Genomic DNA, 14,637 nt, shown 5'->3' with positions numbered 1-14,637 from the left:
TGTGGTGAGGCACTTTGAGTGGAGGTAATTTGGGGTGAATTTAGTGATTTAAAAACAGAAAGGGCATGACTATATTTTACTAAAATTAATAAATACTGTCACAATCAAAATTACTCAACCCCTCAGAGACTGCAGTACTTTACAAATACAAGCTTTTCTGAAGATCCTGGATAAAATAAAAATTGCATCTATAACAGTTCACTGGCATATTAATGATATTGTAAATATATAATGTGATATTTTTGAGTTATAAGATTTTTTAATACTGCTATGTCATAATTATTCAACCCCTATTCAACATTGCTATTTTTAAATCACTTATTTGCATGGTGGGGAATAAAACAGTCTGGAAACACAATTAAGCCTTTAGAAACTCTATTAAAAATAGAATTAGCTTGAGCTGTTACACATACATAAAATTAGTTCATGCATGTGTTGAGGTGAGTAGCAAAAATGTCAACAGAGATCTCACAAACACTAAAGAGAATAAATAGTGTATTACTTTAGAAAGGCTAATGCTATATGAAGATTTCCAAGACACTGAAAGCTCCTAGAGACACAGCTCTCATCCTTATTCCTAAGCTTATAGTTTGTTTTTACCAGAAAACCTTTGAGGGTGTTGAAGAAAAAGCACAATATCATAAAATGTTAAATCAGAGCAACTGAGAAAAACTTGCAATATACAGCCAAAGAGTTGGAAGATGACCCGATGAAAGGAGGAAAACCATTTCAATGCAGTGTGTAAGAAGAACACTAGACAAGTATGGCCTTCATGTTGAGACATCTTGATAAATACCACTCTTGATCAAGAAGAACAAAAAGCCAACTTGAACTTGATAAAATTCATTTGTGTAAACCTGTGGAGCTCTGCAAGAATGTTTTATGGAGTTGTGTGACCAAACTGGAACTTTTTTGACCCATGGATCAGCGGTATGTCTGCTGCAAAAAAGGCAAAGCTCATAAGCAGAAGAACACCATCTCCATTGTCAAACTTGGAGGTGGATCAATCCTGTTACGGGGTTTGTTTACTGTAGAAGGAAGTACATCATGGATTCTTTGAAGTTTCAGGCAATTTTGACAAGAATTGTGATGCCTTTGGTGCAAAGACTGAAGCTGATGATCAATGGACTTTCCTGCAGGACAGTCATCCCAAAGTACACATCCAAATCTACTACTGCTTGGTTAAGGGATCAGTCATACAATGTACTTGACTGACCTGTTCAGTCTCTTCAGTCGCTTTTTGTTTTTTTAATCATCAAAAGTTTACAAAATATTGTTTACATAACACAGTATTAGATTTCATCATTACATTCACACACAACAAATAAGGTATCATATACTTCACAATACCGAGCATGAACATTTAAGTCCATCATTCAATATACACAACAACCAAATAATTCAAAACATATCTTAACTTTTTTTATACTTAACCCTTTTTTTCCATCTATATCACATATAAACCCATTTCCATCAACAAAAGCCTTTTCAAAAACATCTTTGCTCAGATATCTCCACATTAAACATTTTTCCTCACCACAGTTTTAAACATCTCAGATACATCCACTTTTCTCCTTTCAAAATATGCTAAATTCCTCCTCACCCATATTGCATATCTTGCATGACAAATTGACCTTCAAATCTTAACAATTCATACATTCTCCAAATAATAAAAAAGATTTCCATACATTTCTTGTTACATCTTTTACCCAATAAGCTTTGATTACTTTTTTACATTTTGTATGAAACCCCTCAAACTCTTTACATTAAAAAAATATATGCATCAATGTTTGGTTCCGTCTCACATACAGTACATCACACTCTCTATTGACATTTTTGTTAATTTGATGAATCACCACCTTCGTAAATATCCTATTATGTCTAAGTTTAAAGTCTAGGTTCTCACAATCTATACCATTATATCTAGTGTTGTCACAGTACCAAAACATGAAAATTAAAACATGGAAGAAATTGTGTGATTTATTTCTTTAAAAATATATATATATACAGTACAGACCAAAAGTTTGGAAACATTTTTATTTTTAATGTTTTTGAAAGAAGTTTCTTCTGCTCATCAAGCCTGCATTTATTTGATCAAAAACACAGAAAAAAATGTAATATTGTGATATATTATTACAATTTAAAATAATTGTTTTTAAATTTATTATACTTTAAATTATCATTTATTTCTGTGATGCAAAGCTGAATTTTTAGGATCATTATCACATGATCCTTTAGAAATCATTCTAATATGATGATTCATTATCAAAGTTGGAAACAGTTCTGCTGCTTAATATTTTTTCAGAACATGTGATACTTTTTTAGGCTACTTTGATGAATAAAAAGTAAAAAAAAAAAAAAAAGAAGCAGCTATGTTTTTAAAATATACATATTTTGTAATAACAATATACACTACTGGTCAGTAATTTGGGGTCAGTAATTTTTTCTTTCTTTTTTGTTTTTATAAAATCAACACTTTTATTCAGCAAGGATGTGTTAAATTGATAAAAAGTGATAGTAAAGAAAATATATTATTAGAATATATATTATTAGAATTTTATTTATTTAGAAATTTTTTATTTTGAATAAATGCAGTTCTTTTTAACCTTTTATTCATCAAATATATTAGACAGCAGAACGGTTTCCAACACTCATAATAAATCAGAATATTAGAATGATTTCTAAATGATCATGTGATAGACTGGATGTTACATGTGACACTGAAGGCTGGAGTAATGATGCTGAAAATTCAGCTTTGCATCACAGGAATAAATTATTTTTTTAAAAGTATATTCAAATAGAAAACTATTATTTTAAGTTGTAATAATATTTCACAATATTACTGTTTTTTTCTGTATTTTGATCAAATAAATGCAGGCTTGATGAACAGAAGAAACTTCTTTCAAAAACATTAAAAATAGTAATGTTTCCAAACTTTTGGTCTGTACTGTATATATATTTTTTTTCAACAGTAGTAGCAGTATCACATATTGCTGGGCGGTTTGACCAAAAATTTATCACAGTTTTTTTCAAAATTATGCCAGTCTTCCAGTTTGAGGTATTTTTTTCATGCATAATAACTTGAGAAAGGAATTACTGCAGTAAATTGACTTAGGATGGTCTATTTTACTATCATTAGCTCTGTGCTTTTGGTACAAGTTGGGGATAGCAACTTGGCTAAAGTGCATTCTGCTCGGCATTTCATACCTGGGATCCAGCATCTTGATCATCTGCTTGAAGCCTTCTTTTTCGACTGTATTTAGTGGGACCATGTCTTTGGCTATGTGGTTAGTGATTGAGTTTGTAATCTCGATCCACCGTTAGCCTTTTCTGTCTTAGTAAGTCCCTCTAGCAAATGCGTCTGTGGCGGGGGGGCGTGGTTTAGCGAAGTCTGCAGCGGGAGAGAGAATCAGGAGACAAGCGGTATGTGAGTGGTTTGGGCAGAAATTATCATCACCTGTTTCTTGTTCCAGTAATTGGCGTGGAGAGAGTATAAAACGCCAGGGGAGACGGAAGCAAGTGAGAGAGAGACGGACTGCTGACGCGAAGCCGGAAACGGAAACCGGAAGGAGTAAATCGAAAGTGCTGTGACAACGTGTCAGAATAAAAGTCACCATTTGGTGTTTGCAAAGTTTACGTTATTTTCTTTTTAATAAATACGTCAGCAGTCCAGCCGACCCCTTTGTCCTCTTCCTTGCCCACACGAACTTACTACACTGGTGCCGAAACCAGGGAAGGAAGAAGGACCGCCGCCGCCGCCATGCAAAGCCCGTCCTCCACGCCGCTTGCAGACGTCATCGCTTCCCTCGCGGTCCTGCACCGCGAACAACTCCAGGCCCTGCTGGACCTGAGGACCGATCAGGAGAGACGATTCCAGGTCATCATTTAGGCCCAGCAGGAGGACCGCGAGAGGTTCCAGAGCTGGATTGATCGGGAGGTTCGCGCCGAGACCGCCGGGCCGCCCGCCGCCCCCTTTCACCTGCCACTGCACAAGATGGGGGCCCAGGACGATCCGGAGGCCTTCCTGGAACTGTTCGAGAAATCGTCGGAGGCCTGCGGGTGGCCCCGCAAGCAGTGGCCGGTGCGCCTCATTCCCCTGCTCTCCGGCGAGGCCCAGGTGGCCGCCCAACAACTTCCGGTGGCGAACCTCCTGGTCTTCAACGATCTGAAGAGGGCCATCATCCAGCGGGTCGGCCGGTCGCCAGAGCAACATCGCCAGCGCTTCCGGTCCCTGGACTTGGGCGAGGCCGGTCGGCCTTTCGCGATGGCCCAACAGCTCCAGGACTCCTGCCGCAAAGTGGCTACTAGCCGAGGGAAGCGACGTGGAGCATGTCGTCGACCTGGTGGTGCTGGAGCAGTTCATCGCTCGGCTTCCCAAAAAGATGGCTGAGTGGGTCCAGTGGCACCGCCATCCATCTGGCAGAGGACCACATGGTGGCGTGCCCAGGGGTCAGCGCACCCTCAGCTACTAACTCTCTCTCTCCTTCTCTCTCTCCCCCCTCTCTCTCGCCCTGTCCCTCTCCCTAGGTCCCGTCCACCCGGCCCTCCTCGTGTCGTTTGACCAAGGGCACTTCGTGAGTCCCAGGGCCCCGCCCAGGGGGGTGGGGCTTGTGCCTGCCGGAGGGGACAGTGCTTCTGTTTCTCCGCTCTCTCCGCGCCAATTCTCCAATCCACTCCCTGCCACTGGGGCGGCGGGTAGGTCTGGGCTGGCCTGTTGGCGTTGTGGGGACCCGGAGCATTTCGTGGACAGGTGTCCAGTGATGGAGGTGGGGACGATGATCTGGGTCCCGGACGTCCCACAGGTCACCCCCGGTCAGGCTGGCGAGTACCAAATACCTGTGAGTATCAAGGGGGGTACATATCCGGCCTTGGTGGATTCAGGATGCAACCAAACCTCGATCCATCAAAGCCTGATTCAACCGGGGGCATTGGATACAAGCCGCGTGGTTAAGGTGCGGTGCATACACGGGGATGTGGTGGAGTATCCTGTCGTCCCAATTATGATTCAATTCCGGGGACAAAAGCATAGTGTGGAGGTGGCGGTTAGTCCCCACTTCCGGCATCCGATAATTTTGGGAAGAATTGGCCCGCATTTACGGTTTTATTGGGGTCGTTATGTGCGGATGCCTCTTGGGGAAATAAGGCGCGGAAGGAGACCGCGCGGGTACTTTCCTCTGGAGCAGTCTCAGGATGAGACACTAAAACATGCGTTTCAACAGGTCCGCGCCATCGATGGCCAGTCTCTCCAACCTGCCCTCCCGCTCTCCTATCCGTATTTTGCCATTTTAAAAGACCAGTTGTATCGAGTGACCCAAGACGCTCGGACAAAAATGAATACAACCCAGTTGTTAATTCCAAAGGGCCGCAGGGAAATGCTTTTGATCCGTAAGTTCGTTCACGAAGACGCCAAAAATTGGGATAGGTGGCTAGAGCCCTTGTTATTCGCTGTGCGAGAGGTCCCACAAGCCTCCACGGGGTTTTCCCCCTTCGAGCTTCTCTATGGGTGCCAGCCCCGGGGGGTGCTCGACGTACTGAGAGAAACTTGGGAGGAGGGACCCTCTCAGGGCAAAAACAAAATTCAATACGTGCTGGACTTGAGAACAAAACTCCACACATTGGGGCGGCTATCAATGGAGAATTTGTTACAAGCCCAGGACTGCCAGAGCCAGCTGTATAACAGGGGAACTAGGTTACGCAAATTTGCATCGGGAGAGAAAGTACTTGTATTACTCCCAACGTCGAGCTCTAAATTAATGGCTGAGTGGCAGGGACCGTTTGAGGTCGCACGACAAGTTGGAGATCTCGATTATGAGGTAATTATGAGATAGGAACGGGGCCCGTCAAATTTACCACCTCAACCTCCTTAAAAAATGGAATGAGGCAGAATCAGTGATGTTGGCAACGGTGATTGCGGGAGGATGATCTCGATCCAGAGGCGAATATCAAACCACAATCCCTCACCCTGGCTCCAGGTGGAGATCACCTCTCGCCATCCCAACTCACTGATTTAACGAAATTACAGGCAGAGTTTGCCGACGTTTTCTCGCCCCTACCAGGCCGTACTAACCTGATTCAGCACCATATCGAGACCGAGCCGAGCGTGGTAGTTCGCAGCCAGCCGTATCGCTTACCTGAGCACAAGAGAAAAGTAGTTCAGGCTGAATTAGGCGCTATGCTTGACATGGGGGTAATAGAAGAATCCAACAGTAACTGGGCGAGCCCAATAGTTTTAGTTCCGAAAACGGACGGCTCCGTCCGGTTCTGTGTGGATTATCGCAAGGTGAATGCTGTGTCGAAATTCGACGCGTATCCAATGCCGCGGGTTGACGAGTTGCTTGATCGGCTAGGCACGGCTCGCTTTTATTCGACATTGGACTTAACAAAGGGCTATTGGCAGATCCCCTTGTCTCCCTTATCCAAAGAAAAAACAGCTTTCACAACGCCGTTTGGTTTACACCAATTTGTTACCCTTCCGTTTGGCTTGTTCGGGGCACCTGCTACCTTTCAGCGCCTCATGGATAAGATTCTGCGGCCCCATGCTGCATATGCGGCTGCCTACCTGGATGATATCATTATATTCAGTAGTGATTGGCAGCAGCATATGCAGCATCTGAGGGCTGTCCTGTGGTCGCTGAGGGGAGCAGGGCTCACGGCCAACCCAAAGAAGTGTGCAATTGGGCGTGTGGAGGTAAGGTATCTGGGCTTCCACTTGGGGGCATGGACAGGTGCGTCCCCAAATTGATAAGACAGCTGCTATTGCGACCTGCCCACGTCCCAAGACCAAAAAGGAGGTAAGGCAGTTCTTGGGGCTGGCGGGATATTATAGACGGTTTGTTCCTAATTATTCAGACCTCACCAGCCCTTTGACTGACCTTACTAAAAATGAGGGGCCAGATATGGTCCAGTGGACGGAGCTGTGTCAGCAGGCCTTTACCCAGGTCAAGGCGGCTCTATGTAGCGGCCGTTGTTACACTCTCCTGATTTTTCTCTCCCTTTTCTGTTGCAGACAGACGCGTCGGACAGGGGCTGGGGGCAGTCCTGTCCCAGGAGATAGAGGGGGAGGAACGGCCGGTGCTGTACATTAGCCGGAAGCTCTCAAAGAGAGAGGCTAAGTACAGCACCAAAGAGAAAGAGTGCCTTGCCATCAGGTGGGCCGTCCTCACCCTGTGCTTTTATCTCCTGGGACGGGAGTTCACCCTCTGTTCGGACCACGCTCCGCTGCAGTGGCTCCACCGCATGAAGGATACCAACGCGCGGATCACTCGTTGGTATCTAGCTCTTCAGCCTTTTAAGTTCAAGGTGGTCCACAGGCCGGGTGTTCAGATGGCGGTGGCCGACTTCCTCTCCAGAAATGGGGGGGGGGGGTGGGGGGGATGCAGGCCGGATGGCTCCCCGGCCTGAGTCGGGTGGTGGGGGTATGTGGCAGGGGGGGCGTGGTTTAGCGAAGTCTGCAGCGGGAGAGAGAATCAGGAGACGAGCGGTAAGTGACTGGTTTGGGCGGAAATTATCATCACCTGTTTCTTGTTCCAGTAATTGGCGTGGAGAGAGTATAAAACGCCAGGGGAGACGGAAGCAAGTGAGAGAGAGACAGACTGCTGACGCGAAGCCGGAAACGGAAACCGGAAGGAGTAAATCGAAAGTGCTGTGACAACGTGTCAGAATAGAAGTCACCATTTGGTGTTTGCAAAGTTTAAGTTATTTTCTGTTTAATAAATACGTCAGCAGTCCAGCCGACCCCTTTGTCCTCTTCCTTGCCCACACGAACTTACTACAGCGTCTTTAAGTGACATTTGGCTCGACTTTTCTTTTGTTTTCCCCGTGTTACCTGCTGATGTGGAGGGCGCTGATTCCGCTGACTTTAATTTCTTACATTCTTGATATTCCAAGACGTGCTTGCGGCTCAGGTGCTGAAGCAAATTGCTCGTGTGGCCGCCTTTGGCGACAATTTTAGCCCGACAGCACTTGCATAAAATGGTTGTTTGGTCGACGTTAGATTTTTGGAAACCAAAAAACCTCCAGACAACAGACTACTTTTTGGCACAAGTTCTTCTGTGTCATGTTCTGCAGCATCCATATTTCCTGTAACGTAACACCAGAGCACTGCTGTTTACCCTCACCATGCCTCGCAGTCGCTGCTTAGAAGTGCAACATTGTAAAGGGTCCGTCTGAAAGTGTCGCGCGGCGCAGCATAATGTTCATTTCGAACGTTGAGTAATTAAATACATCGATATGGCGGTATATTAAAAATTAATATCGTAACGGAAATATACACCGTTTTTTGTATAAACCGGTATACGCCCAGCACTAGTATCACATACATTCTACTAAATAATAGTAATATTTCTAGCACAATGCCTTTATGTAAAAATGAACTTTTATTTTGACAGGTTGCTGTGAATACCTTTAAACTGACACTGGTTATACTCAAAACGGTAAAATGCTTGTGAAGTGACTCAGAACAGTTTTGGTGATGCTGTTTATGTATTTATGTCTTCATTGAGACGGCAGATGTTGAAATTACTGCAAGTGTCCCGCTTTAGTCTATGTAGTAAACAAACCTGCACGTCTCTGCCATTCATTCATTCACATAGAGACGTGCAGAACATGCAGGATTCATATTTCAACCAACTTTTGCGGCTTAACATTTATACTGGTCCATATGGAGATTTGATTCGATTAATTTATGCTAACTGACAAATTCCATGACTGTCCATATTAAAATGTAAGTTTCATTTTCATGACTGGATTTTGAGATTCTGTCTGCGTTTTCTGCTTTGGGGAAATCATAGCGCTGTATGCGGGTCCTCTGTACCACCGCTACTTAAAGAAACCTTGTACCGTGACATTTTCATTTTTTTTGCACCGACTTGGTACTGAAGTACCGGGTCTTTTGACAACACTAGTTATATCTGACACTTAAATTTCACCAGATTGTCTTAACATTCAAATCTGAAAATAATTTTGGCCACACAGGCTCTGATGCAGGCAATTTAATTTCTTTTTTCACCATTATCTTATATATAATTTTCACAGTTATCTCAGACAAATACTACTTCTCCTCATTTTTTACTATATACATTTCTGGAATTTCCCAATGTCCAACTTTAGCCGTCTCTTTCTCAATCATTCCCACCCACCTCTTGGGCAGGCTTGTTTTTATATTTTCACATACACGATCAACCTTGGATTTCTCAATCTCATCATCCCATCCCACCACACAATCATATATAGCTTCACATATTCATATGTCATATATCTTTGACTTTTCTTACACCTGCTCTCATATACAGCCTGTGACACAGCATTTTCCCTCCTAATCTTATTTTTGGATTCAAGAATTTTGACTGATTGTGCACTTGATTTATATTTTCACATTCATACTCCACATCCACTCAGGGGCGGCCTTAAGCATCTGGGGGCCCGTTTCAATAACTAATATGGGGCCCTGCCCACATAAAATGTAAACATAATAGAGCAGAAAAAGCAAGGATTCCTCTTGGTTTGCATCATATTATTTTATTACTCGCACTTTCAGCTTCATTAAAAGGCAGCTTTATACAAACTATATACAATACAGCGTTTTACGTTGGAATAAGCCTCGCCCTTTCACGCAGGGCAACATCACTGCTTATTTGATTTGCGCAGTAGCTATATTTTCAGCTGTCTGGGCTGACTTAAAAAAAAAAAAAACAGCTCAAACATCCCCTCAACTTGCCGTATTACAGAGCCCGGGAAGTCACCTGTGTAAGTAAAAATAATTTTTAAAAAATCCGTGACGACGGTTTTGGCAATCCGTGCGCCCTAAACCGTACTCACGGATTTCAGAAACTGCAGGCACTGTTTACAAATCTGAGAGCGCGGGTTAGAAACTCGTGGGTACGGTTTATTAATCCGTGGGCACGATTTGTTAAACCGAGGGAACAGTTTGAGAATTCGTGAGTAGGCCTACGGTTTATAAACTGTGCGCACGGTTTGCAAAACCGTCGCCACGGATTGTTTTTTTTTTACTCACACAGGTGACTTCCCGGGCTCCGTAATACGTATAACAAAAGCAAAGAAGAAAAAGTGTCTAACTGACACTGAACCGAACTTCATAAATAAATAAATAACGATGTTTTCGCGTTATTTCAGCACCGTGGACAGCTCATCGGGCGGCGGGCGTAACGTTAGATTTCACCTGAACCCTTTTTAGAAATCCACCCTTCTGTGTTTGAGTGCTGAGAATGCCCTGATAAGTTCATCTTTGTCCAGCGATTTTGTCACCTCGTGCTCAATTGAAATCTGAGCGAGAGCTGACAGCCGCTCCTGGAGCATTGTTGACCTCAGGTGTGTTTTTATTAGCTTCAAGCGAGAGAAACTCCTCTCTCCGCTCGCTACAGTCACAGGCACTGTCATCATGAGTCGGAGAGCAATGCTGAGGTTTGGATACAATTCAACTAAATTGTTTCTGTAAATGTAGCTCATAATCTGCAGGCCAGTGGTTTCTTTTGCAGGCACGGCAGTAACAGCAGCCGAGATCTCGCGCACAAGGTCCTCAGCGTCCACATCGCCGAGGGTTTTTTCTATATTCATTTCCTCTCTACTATAAATGAAACCAAACAGACCATGAAATGTCTCCATCAACTTGAAGCGCTCACTAGTGCCTGTAATGGCAGAGTCCACTAGTGGGAGGAAAACATCTCTCCTGAACTTTTCCTTGGGTATCACTGTCAAGGAAGGATCCGGATTTTGGGGCTCGTACGGAAACTGGCGTTTGGGTTTTCGGCCTCGTGTAGTGGGGAAGACCATTGGCATCTCCATCTCTTCCGCGATGTCTCTAGCATCTGTTAGGGCGGATGAAAGGCCGTTCTCTCTGTATTCCTTTAGGAATTTAAGAACATATCCCACCTCGTGCTGTAGCACATCAATCCCAACTTGTGGGCTCTGGAGCAGCTTGCTGACACGATTAACCTCATGTAGAATGTTGTACCAGATGATGACAGTAAGCAGGAATTTCCAGCTCGTTATCTCCTGTTCAAGACCTCTGGCAGCAGACGCAGTCTCACTGTCACCTGATAATAACAATAATGTTGTTTTCTTAAATTTCAACAATTTATAAATGACGCTTCACAATGCCATGCGCCGCTGGCATTGTACTGAAACAGCTCAATATAATCCTGACACCGGGTGTTTTAAGTTTTTGAATGGTTAAAAACACCCTAATAGCCTAATACACTAAAATCATAGACTGTCTATCACAAAAAAACAAAAAAAAATATAACACAACACACACTCGACTCGTACATACCTTTTTTTGTTGCATGATCGACCAGTGAGAGAAGAGCTTCGCCGACAGCAGGAAGCTGATAGCGCAGCACTTTCACACTTTCCACATGGCATTCCCATCGCGTGTTGGATAACCTTTAGGGTCATCTGTGGCACGTTTGTCTTGAAAATCTCCCATCTCTGTGTGGAGGAGCTGAAAATGGTGTACAGACGTTGCAGCACCCCAAAGAAGCTCACAGACTCCACTGTTGACTTCACAGCATCTACAATGACGAGGTTTAGACTGTGGCTGGCGTATGGCATGAACAGTGCTTTTTTGTTGATATCAAGCACCCTTTTCTGCACACCGCTATTTTTTCCCTGCATGTTGCTACCGTTATCATACGCCTGTCCCCTGCATTTTTCGATATCCAGGCCTAACTTCTCCAAATGCTTCAAGAAGACATCTGTTAGCCCTGTGCCTGATGTGTCTAGCACTAGTAGGAAACCGACAAAATGCTCTCCAACAGTAGCCCCGGCACCGATTTGGCACTTGACAAAGCGCAGTGACACAGAGAGCTGCTCTATGTGTGCAGCGTCCGGGGTGCAGTCCATTATCACAGAGTAGTAATGGGACTGTTTTACTCTTTGTATTATTGCTTCCACTGTCTTGTCTCCAATAAGAGTGATCAGCTCATTTTGTATCGTTTTCCCCAGATAATGGTCAGCAATCTCTTTTGTCTCCGCTCGTCTGACATGCTCGCTCATCACTGGGTCAAACTCTGCAAGCAGCTCCACCACACCTAGAAAGTTTCCATTGTTTGCTTCATGTAGGTTGGAATTATGGCCACGGAATGCAAGGTTTCTTCTGCAAGGTGACAGACTATGGCAATTAACCTTTTCATGACGTCGTTCCACTGTCTTTTTTTCAACATTTGCATTTCTTGATAGGTATTGTCGATGGTACTGTGCGTTTTTACGCGCTTCTCCAACTCGCGCCAGCTGTCCATATTGGCACGGTGTGTGTTAGATTTTTCATGATCCTGGAGTGTAAGAGTGAGTCGTTCCCACATTCTGAAACCTCTGTGAGTGAGACTACTCGTCCGCTTGCCAAGTAAGGTACAGCAGAAACAGAAGACTGAATTGGATGATTTTGAGTACACTAACCATGACCTGCGTATCTTTTCTCCATTTTTCATCGTCATGAAATATCTGTCCTTGGTTAAACGGCGGTGTGATTGGCTTTGTGGGAAGTTAAACTCCTCTATCTGAACGGGACCGCTCCTAACAATATCAATTCGTTGATCATCGCCAATATGCTCTGGCCAGCACCCCGGGTCTGTCTCTGTAAACGGGGCTTTCTCCCTGGCATCTCCCTCACCTGTCTCGGCAGTAGAAACTTCATCGTCATGTTCTTGTTCTAACAATGTTTGGTCATCATTATTGCTAGCACTATGAGCTGAAGACGGATCATTTTTATTTTGGCTAGCATCCTGTGACGGGGATTCGGCCGCTGCTGTCACCGGTAGGGATAACGTTACAGATGCTGGACCAAAGAAAGAGGTCACTTTTGGTAGACTGAATAAAGCTTTTTTTTGTTGTCTGATATCTTTCTTTTTTCAGCACCACTGGCATATGTACGTTTCATTTCCTATTCAAATTATTTCCCATAGACTGTAAAAAATAGGTAGGCTATATAAACACATAAAATACCGGTATTTGTTTACTTCAGATCACCGTTCGCGGGGGCGGTAAACGTAGCCATGGTAACTGCGGCGCGACTCGAGTTCGACCAATCAGAGACGTCAGTGTTTTACTTAGAATTATGGGTAGTGTAGTATTTCTCCAGAAGATCGCAAATAACAAGGTTGATTTTTATACTTTGTGGCTTTTATAGGAGCAGAAACTTTTGTTTCACAACCTCGTAGCTCGTGGTGAATATAACTTGGATGGTTTAGGGGTCTCCAACCTTTTTTCATTTGAGAGCTACTTTTTAAAAATGAAAGTGGCCGAGAGCTACTCATGCAATAATTAAATCTCTTAAATAATGTCTCATAACTCTCATATTAACAACTATGCTAACTGTTTTAGACCTAAAAGAGTTATTGTAGGCCTATATATGTCCCCCTTAATTGACATAGGCTATATATATCAAAATATTATACTGTAAAAACACATAATTATTGTTGATTTTATAGTGCATCATAACTAGAGATAAAATGGTATGAAAATGTAATTTCATGATTATAGTGACCAAAATGAGCATGGTTATCACATAATCCTGTTCAAAAAGTACTAATACTACACAATAAAATCAATTCACCAAGTTTTATGTAGAAAACCAAATAACAAATAAACTTACCATCAATATGCACTTTTTGTTTACATGAACATTAAAATAGTAACATTAAAAATGATGGCCAAATTTGAAAGGAGTGTCTTGCAACATGTTATCTAACATGTACACGTTCAAATAAAGTTTTGACAAAAAAGTTTTTATAAAAAGATAAACCTCGCATATTTCAGCCTTTAAATCATTTTTATAGAAAGAATGATTCAAAAAAAGAGAAAATACTGACATTTACAATGCACATTATTAGCTTATCTTTTATTATTAATAGTAAAATTCGGTTCCCATGGCGTCTGTCGTTGCTATGCACCATGCGCTCTCCACAACGACAGAGAAGTTTTAATAGCTAATGGATTTCCACCACCGAAAAACGCTTTGCTGTAGCTCTGCTAGAAGATTTATTTAGAAAAAACACCCGTAGTTTGGGTGCACCCCCATCCTTCATGTTGACTTGTTGCGCCTGGAAAAAAATGAGCGCGTCGCTTCAATTATTTGAAATAATGAACTTGAGCGTGCAAAAGACGCGATATTGAACGGCCCTCGAGCTACCTCCAATCAGGTCACGGGCTACTCTCGCGAGCGACGTGTTGGAGACCACTTTAGACATTATGTCTGAAAATCAATATCCTAGGGAGAAAATGAATGGGATTTTCCTGTTCTGTTGGGGGCCCCCTTGGAGAGCGGGGCCCGTTTCAATTGAAACGGGTGAAACATAGGTAAGGCCGCCTCTGCATCCACTACAAACTCAGCCAATGTACTAAATACTTATTGATAAAATAAAGGCAAGTCTTCATTATCTTTTTTAAAGACATAAAAATTCCTTCTCCACATCCACCACTTTTATGCAAATAATCTCTCATAAAACCGTTCCATCCATAATCCACTTTATCACATAAATACTACTTTATTGTTTTAACGCTTATTGCTTTTCTTTTTACATCTAAGTCAATCAGGTTCAGCCCACCCTCCTTCTAATCTGTTTTAGTGATTTAAAACAGAAATTTCAAACCTGGTTAAATTAACACAAAATGTTTAAATTAATA

This window comes from Carassius carassius, chromosome 32, assembly GCF_963082965.1.
Source record: "Carassius carassius chromosome 32, fCarCar2.1, whole genome shotgun sequence".
Lineage (NCBI taxonomy): Eukaryota > Metazoa > Chordata > Actinopteri > Cypriniformes > Cyprinidae > Carassius > Carassius carassius.
The sequence above is the reverse complement of the archived record's forward strand: the minus strand, read 5'-3'. Positions refer to the sequence as shown.